Source organism: Triticum aestivum, chromosome 3D, assembly GCF_018294505.1.
Source record: "Triticum aestivum cultivar Chinese Spring chromosome 3D, IWGSC CS RefSeq v2.1, whole genome shotgun sequence".
Classification (NCBI taxonomy): Eukaryota; Viridiplantae; Streptophyta; class Magnoliopsida; order Poales; family Poaceae; genus Triticum; species Triticum aestivum.
The window spans coordinates 451,429,457-451,436,669 of record NC_057802.1 but is presented as its reverse complement, the minus strand read 5'-3'; the positions used below and the strand labels follow the sequence as shown (position 1 = coordinate 451,436,669).

General features: G+C 46.8%; 1 long non-coding RNA gene across 3 annotated transcripts; it reads left to right on the top strand.

Moving 5' to 3' along the window:
• The first annotated feature begins 98 nt into the window (after nt 1–98).
• On the top strand, nt 99–3,530 carry LOC123079584 (uncharacterized). Of its 3 annotated transcripts, XR_006438052.1 has the most exons (5): nt 137–872; nt 1,695–1,924; nt 2,101–2,216; nt 2,819–3,102; nt 3,200–3,530. It is a non-coding gene; the product is annotated as an uncharacterized lncRNA (long non-coding RNA). The 3 variants fall into 3 exon arrangements; XR_006438051.1 differs by having other exon boundaries at nt 99–872; nt 1,712–2,216; XR_006438050.1 differs by having other exon boundaries at nt 101–872; nt 1,695–2,216.
• The last annotated feature ends 3,683 nt before the right edge of the window (nt 3,531–7,213 follow it).

Below are 7,213 nucleotides of genomic sequence, written 5' to 3'. Positions count from 1 at the left end.
TCTCTACACCTTGTTAGTTAGTAAAATGAAGGTTGCTGCTGCCGTGAAAGAACTTAAAAAATTAAACAAAAGTTGATGGACGAGCTGCAGCCGATGGTCGGTGATATACTGATATGTGTTTGTGCCAGAGCTTTTGCACTCTCCTTGCATCAATTCTTTATGTAACTGTACTATGTCTGGCATAATAGGATGATGAGGCAAGTCAGTAAGTTGAGAAGGTCAACAGTTAAAGCGAATCTCAATGTATTACTTGATAACTCTTTAGTGCATTTTTTGTGCCAACATTACATTAATCAATCACTTTGATTAGTGGAAGCAACTAAGCTGTTGTTGTAAGTACACATAATCAGAACGAAGGGTGAGGCGGACAAGCAGATCAATAGGTTGCTATATTATTCCACATATATGGGTTTGTGTGATGTTACTTTGGATTACTAAGATTGTTAATCTATACTGGAAATTAGCGGCTGTTAAAAATTAGTCTTGATTTACTATAGCAATAGTTGTTGGTTACAGCCATTAAAAAGATTGATTAGTTCTATCAGGTTATTTAAACAGCAGCAAGGAATGAACAATACAGCTCTCTTTAATTTTCTTTGATGTTTCCTCTTTTGTCTGATCTGAAATAATATGTCATTATTATATATTCTACCCCACATCATCATTCCTTCTACATCGCTCATAGGAGAATACTGTAATGGCACTTTATTACTTGGTGGTAATAGACATAACTCCAGTCTTGCCATGTTTGTACAATTAATTTAATTCAATTCCAAACATGTATCATTTGCAGAAGATGTGCCATGAGTTGATGGGCAGCTAGCCAGCCGTTGCAAGAGCATTCAGAGATATGAGCTGCTACTCATACACAGGTATTAGCTTCTGTGTTGTCTAAATTAATTTAGTTTGAAACTTGGATGAAACGGCCAAACGAACTTGATCTATATTGATTCTGCTAATTGAGCTATGTAGGGCACAATAAATATAGCTTTTTCTTATTTCTTTCTGGAAAGCATTTGCCAAAGAAATTGAAAGGCAGCACTCTTATCAGCTGTCATTTATTGTTTCTTCCGATAAATCCCTGCTTAGTTATTTCTCACAGGAATGATATATTGGTTGCTCTTGGTTCATCTACTTTGTACTTATGAGTTATGAGATGTTTCTCTGTTTTAGATTGTGGAGTAGTCGTGTGATCTGTAAAATGTACTGCATACATACCAAAGAAAGTATTTGGATTTGCGAATCGTGTAATAAAAACTGGGATGTGGGCTTTCTAGAACAGGTTGAGGTTCAAATCCTGAAAGTTAGTGATGTAGCCATGAAAATCAGGGAAGCTTCTCTTTTTTCCTTTTATCACATGAAATGAGTGCTATTATCACTGTATTCGTATTTTGTTATTCTTTCTACAATGATCAGGCATGAGTATTCTTTCGAAGTGAGCTTCATTTCTCTATAGTCATGTCTAGCTGGTATTTTTTTAAATATTTTCAGTACCATGAAATGATCAAATTCGATAATTCACATGTATCAAACAACACAACTCAGCTGCTGTGTTCTTATTTTTTCGATATACTTGCTCCGTACTCCACAGATCTAAATCCATAAATACAACAATGTTGGGTTGCTCTGTTTTATCTACTATAATTTGCACGCCTACTTTCTAAAATTCTTATTGTTTCATTCACTTGCTGAAGCTCCTACAAACCTACAGAGCCATTGTTCTCCTACCTGGGAGCGGATAGGAAGGATTTGGGTGCCGGCAACATGGGGCTGAGAAGAAAGGAGGATGTTTGAGGACAACTAGTGAGCGTACTACAACCGCAGCTGATTCGTGTGTGTTGTTTGTTCGATCCAACCCTTCCGTCTGCAGGGCCTGGTGAAGGGAATGAAGATGCACACCCTCGGCCATGACTTTGTACTCTAGGTACAAAAGCGAGATAGACTGAAATTTGATAAACATTTGCTGAATATACAGTATTGCATGATTCCTTGTATTAGCCTCTTTCCAAATGCTCAGTTTTATGACAGGAAGATTTTACATAGTTCAAATGTCCTGTCTCCTAGCTATGACAAGGATTATACATGCCTCCTGTATGGCAGCTATACTCTTATAAATGTCACGGATGGGAGGGAAGACAAGGAGGGCACAGGAAACAGTCGATGAAACATGGTTGAAGTTGTTGTTGTTCTGCACCTCATCCAAACCATCTTTAGATGTATGTCTAAGCTGAGCCCTCTCTTTTCTTCCATCCTTAGTATATCCTGCCTCGATGTCCTTGGTAGTTATTGATTTGTTTTTATATTAAGCGACTTCGCTGATATAACATGGCATCTTTAGAAGCCTATAGTGTCCTCCTTTCTTGTATTTAAATGTTGCATAATCTTTGTTGATAAAAAAGTGATCGCGCAATACTTTATGTTCAACAATCCAGTTTGTTACCTGTGTATACCTTGTGTTTTTTAACTCCGTCAATCTGGGTTTATGAAAATTCAGTTCCCTATGTATATTTGTCAGCAAGTCCACTGTCATCTACTTCCTTGTTTAATAGATAATGTTACATTTTTATTTGCAAAACTGTGAACACTAAGTAGATGACATGAAAGATGAAACATAGCTCTATGAGAGTTGTTGGCCACTACATGTACTCACTTTTTGATAGTGTTTGTTTTTACCTTCAGAGCTGAAAAGTAATGTTGTGTTAATTGTAAGCTGATACAAAATCAACTTCAGTTTGCTAAAGAAAGTTCTCTTGCTAGCCTTGTGGAAAATTGACCCCAAAAGATCTGTATAGACTTAGCAGTTTAAATTTTTCTGCAGGTTGGAAAAGTACAGGCAAAGCGCTCAGCATCGGTGTGGTCTCTTCGTAGAGTCTCAAGTTGATGCTATTAAAAATAGACTTGATAAAAAATACAACACATGTGATGGCTTTCATGTGCGCGTCAAGTCTATTGATGGTTTTCAAGGAGAAGAGGATGATATATTAATACTATCACCGGTAATATCCAATTGGAATGGAGTTGTTGGGTTTCTTGCTGATAACCAAAGAACAAACATTACATGGGACAAGGGCAAGGCTCTGGATTTTCTGAATGAATCGTTAGGTACGCAGGCAACATTCATATATATTCACTTGCGTCTCAGACCACTCTCATAAATAATTATGGCACTGACATTCTGCGTGTTGTTGTGCCTCTCCAGGATATACAACTGAAGCAATGACGTCCTGCCGGTGTATATAGGCGACGACCGCATCGACAGGATCCTGGTGGCCAAGTGCCTCAAGGAGAGCAGCACGTCTTACTCACTCCCAAGACCAGCAGAGCTTTTTCATGGCCTTTAGACATTTGAAACGGAGGGAGTATGATTCTCCTATATTTGCGTGCTTGTAGCTTTGATTTATTTTATGAATGTGTGCTGCTGCTGTATCTTATTTTTCCAACCTATTGATCCTGTCAGATGTGCGCCAGGGCAGGCTCTGGTCAGCACTAAGGGATTTCAGTTATAATTCCATGAGCAATGCTTGCATTTACATGTGCGTCCAGGACATAAAAAAGATCTGAAAAGTACGGTGACCTACGTGGCACCGCAGAGTTTCCGCTCAGGAGACGCCGCGAGGGGCGCCCCAACCACTAGTGAGAGGGATAATCCTGCTGGACCAGTCCCAGAGAGCATTCGAAGCGTGTTTATGTCGAGGCGCATCCTGAAGAGCATTCCAAGTGACACAACTGAACTCCGCCGCCGTCTGGGATTCAGAAACACGGGGAGCATACAGACACCAATGAACGAGCCACGCCGCCTCTTTGGTGGCCACCACTCGTGGCTACAGCTTCACGCAATGCCACCCGTACGTGTAAAACATTTGGTAACTGCCGTGCCATGTATCCATGCGTCGCACGTGTCCAAGCGGGATGGACAGGTGATTTGTTGCTTATCCTTTCGACACTACGCTCCGTGCGTTCACGTCCTTGTCCACGTGAGGTGAGGTGATACATCGGGGTTTGTTTTCAAAGTTTGCGTCGGAATAGTCCATCGTCTCTGGCGCCTGGCGGTTGGTTCTGCTAAACTCTGTTGACCGGCGTGGGTTTATGCGTGCGTGCGTAGGTGCGTGCGTGGGTGCTTATCTTATCTCGCGACCACGCCGTTTGTATGTACGGTTTAGCATCATTAGAGCAACTCCAACGGGCGACCTATTTTGTCCGCCGCCGCCGTCTGTTTGGGTCGGCGCGGATAAAAAAAAATCCAACGCGCCGATCAAAACCTAAATCAAGTCCGCTTTGCGTCCGCGCCGACGCATTTGCAGCTCAAATTTGCGCATCAAATGCGTCGGCGCGGACGCGGAACGGACGCCACGCACGCCTTCTCGGTGTCAACTGCGGCCCCCACCTGACGGTCGTCCAACTGCCCGCCACCTACCTGGTCGGCTTAATTTATGATCTCGGGCCCACGCGTCAGCGACAGCGGTCGTCCTTTTTTAAGTCGACCGTGTTGCGAGGCCGTCCTCATCCAGCCCCCGTCCCCATCTAACCACACTCGCTCCCCCCTCGCCGGCAAACCCTAGCCAACCCTAACCACCCCAGCCGTGCCAAATGGGGCTCTTCTCCGGCGCCGGCAGCAGCAGCAAGGCCAAGGGCAAGTTGTCCGCCGTCCCTTTTTCCCCGTAGTTTCTCCCGCCTCCGCCGGCGCCAACTCGCCTGCCGAGGCATCGCGTCAACGTGCCGGTGCACCAGGCGGAGTGGCACTGGCAGCACCGCGTGCCTCTCCCGTACCCCGACGCCACCCTGCCGCACAACTGGCACTTGGACACGGAGAGGATCGCGGTGCCGGCGGCCCCGCGGTCGGCTAGGGCGCACGCGGAAGAGGTGTGGCGCCGGCGGGCGCTCCTGACGCCGGAGCAGCGCCGCGACCCCGCCTACGCCTCTGACTCGCCCAACTGGGCGTGCTGGTTCGCCTTCGAGCACGAGGAGGCGAGGCGACGCGGCGTCCGCGAAGTCGACCGCACCGTGCCACCGCCCCCGCTCGTGGTCCGCGAGGAGGACCAAGCGACGGAGGCCGCCTACCAGGCTGCCCTTGCGGCGGTCTACCGGGAGAGCGAGGAGGACGAGCGGCGCAGGGCGGCGGCGGCCGAGGAAGAGGAGGCGGCGTACGACGCGGCCATGGCGCAGGCCATGGCCCTCTTCGCGGCGGGCGACTGCGTCCTGCCGCCGGTGATCCCGCCGTTGTAAGGGCATATTTATCCCTAAGTGGTTTTGGTGATTGATGACAATGCGTTTGCGGACTAATCGTGTGCATTGAGCATTTCAGATATCCCATGTAGAGGCACAAAACGATTCGGTGCCCCTCAGAGCCTATCGAAGACGGCGTTTCTCTATATTTCTTTTCAGTGGATTTGAGTCATAGGAAAGCCGTACTATTAAGAGGGGGTCCGCGTCGGAAAGGTAGGGTGGAATCAACACGTACACTTCAGTTCCTTTGCACCACCTTTCCTTGCTTCTTTGGAGCACCGGTTGTTCCCCTTGTCATTGCAAAGATGAAGGCCTACTAGTGCCACTGGTCTGTGGCGTATGGTAGTACTGCTCAAGGGAGCAGTAGTACCGCAGCTGGCCACGGTAGTACCGCCCATGGCAGCGGTAGTACCGCAAGTGCGGTAGTACCGCTCTCAGCTAGCGGTAGTACCGTGGCCTCTGGCCCAGCACGGTGGCATGAGCGGATGTAGGGCGGAAGTAATTTTTTACTTCCGCTCCCTGTGAGCGGTAGTACCGGGCCGGACTTTTGCACTGACCGAAACTCAGCGAAAGTAGCCACGGATGTAATTTTATTAGTCCGTGCCTTCCTAGCCCAGAATGAGCCCTGCCTTGCGGTAGTACCGCAAGGGCGTGCGGTAGTACCGCTCCGGCGGTTCGACCGCTCGCTGCCTTGGGCAATAGGGCCTCACCTGGCTCCAGTCGCGTGAGCGGTAGTACCGCACTGCCCAGCGGTAGTACCGCAGGTTTGTGCGGTAGTACCGCATGTCGCGGGCTGGGTAGGTGGATAATGGTTGGATTTTTCCTCTCACTATATAAGGGGGGTCTTCTTCCCCAAGTTGACCACCTCTTCCCTTCCCAAGCTCCATTGTTGCTCAAAGCTCCATTTTCGCCCGATCTCTCTCCCTAGCCAATCAAACTTGTTGATTTTCTAGGGATTGGTTGAGAAGGCCCCGATCTACACTTCCACCAAGAGAAATTTGATTCCCCCCACCAATCTCTTGCAGATCTTGTTACTCTTGGGTGTTTGAGCACCCTAGACGGTTGAGGTCACCGCGGAGCCATATTCCATTGTGGTGAAGCTTCATGGTGTTGTTGGGAGCCTCCAATTAAGTTGTGGAGATTGCCCCAACCTTGTTTGTAAAGGTTCGGTCGCCGCTTCCAAGGGCACCAATAGTGGAATCACGGCATCTCGCATTGTGTGAGGACGTGAGTAGAATACAGTGGCCCTAGTGGCTTCTTGGGGAGCATTGTGCCTCCACACTGCTCCAACGGAGACGTACTTCCTCTCAAAGGGAAGGAACTTCGGTAACACATCGTCGTCTCCACCGGCTCCACTCTTGGTTATCTCTTACCTTTACTTGTGCAAGCTTATATTGTGTTGTATCCCTTGCTTGCTTGAGTGCTTGTTGTTGTTGCATCATATAGGTTGCTCATCTAGTTGCATACTAGACAACCTTCTTTGATGCAAAGTTTAAATTGGTAAACAAAAGCTAAAAATTGTTTGTTGCCTATTCACCCCCCCCCTCTAGTCAACTATATCGATCCTTTCAATTGGTAACAGAGCCTCGTAAAGTTGTTACTTATATTTCCTTATATCATGATAAATGTTTATTATTCATGCTAGAATTGTATTAACCGGAAACTTAGTACATGTGTGAATACTCGTCTCTTTATTAAGGACTTTGCCGTCCGAAGAGTATGATTGACACCATAGACGGTGGGGAGGAGCACACCGGTGTGATTCCGTCCTCGTCTTCGGCCGATGGGGGATCCTCGGTCTCACGTGAGGAGTGAAGGAAATATGCCCTCAAGGCAATAATAAAGTTGTTACTTATATTTCCTTATATCATGATAAATGTTTATTATTCATGCTAGAATTGTATTAACCGGAAACTTAGTACATGTGTGAATACATAGACAAATAGAGTGTCCCTAGTATGCCTCTACTAGACTAGCTCGTTAATCAAAG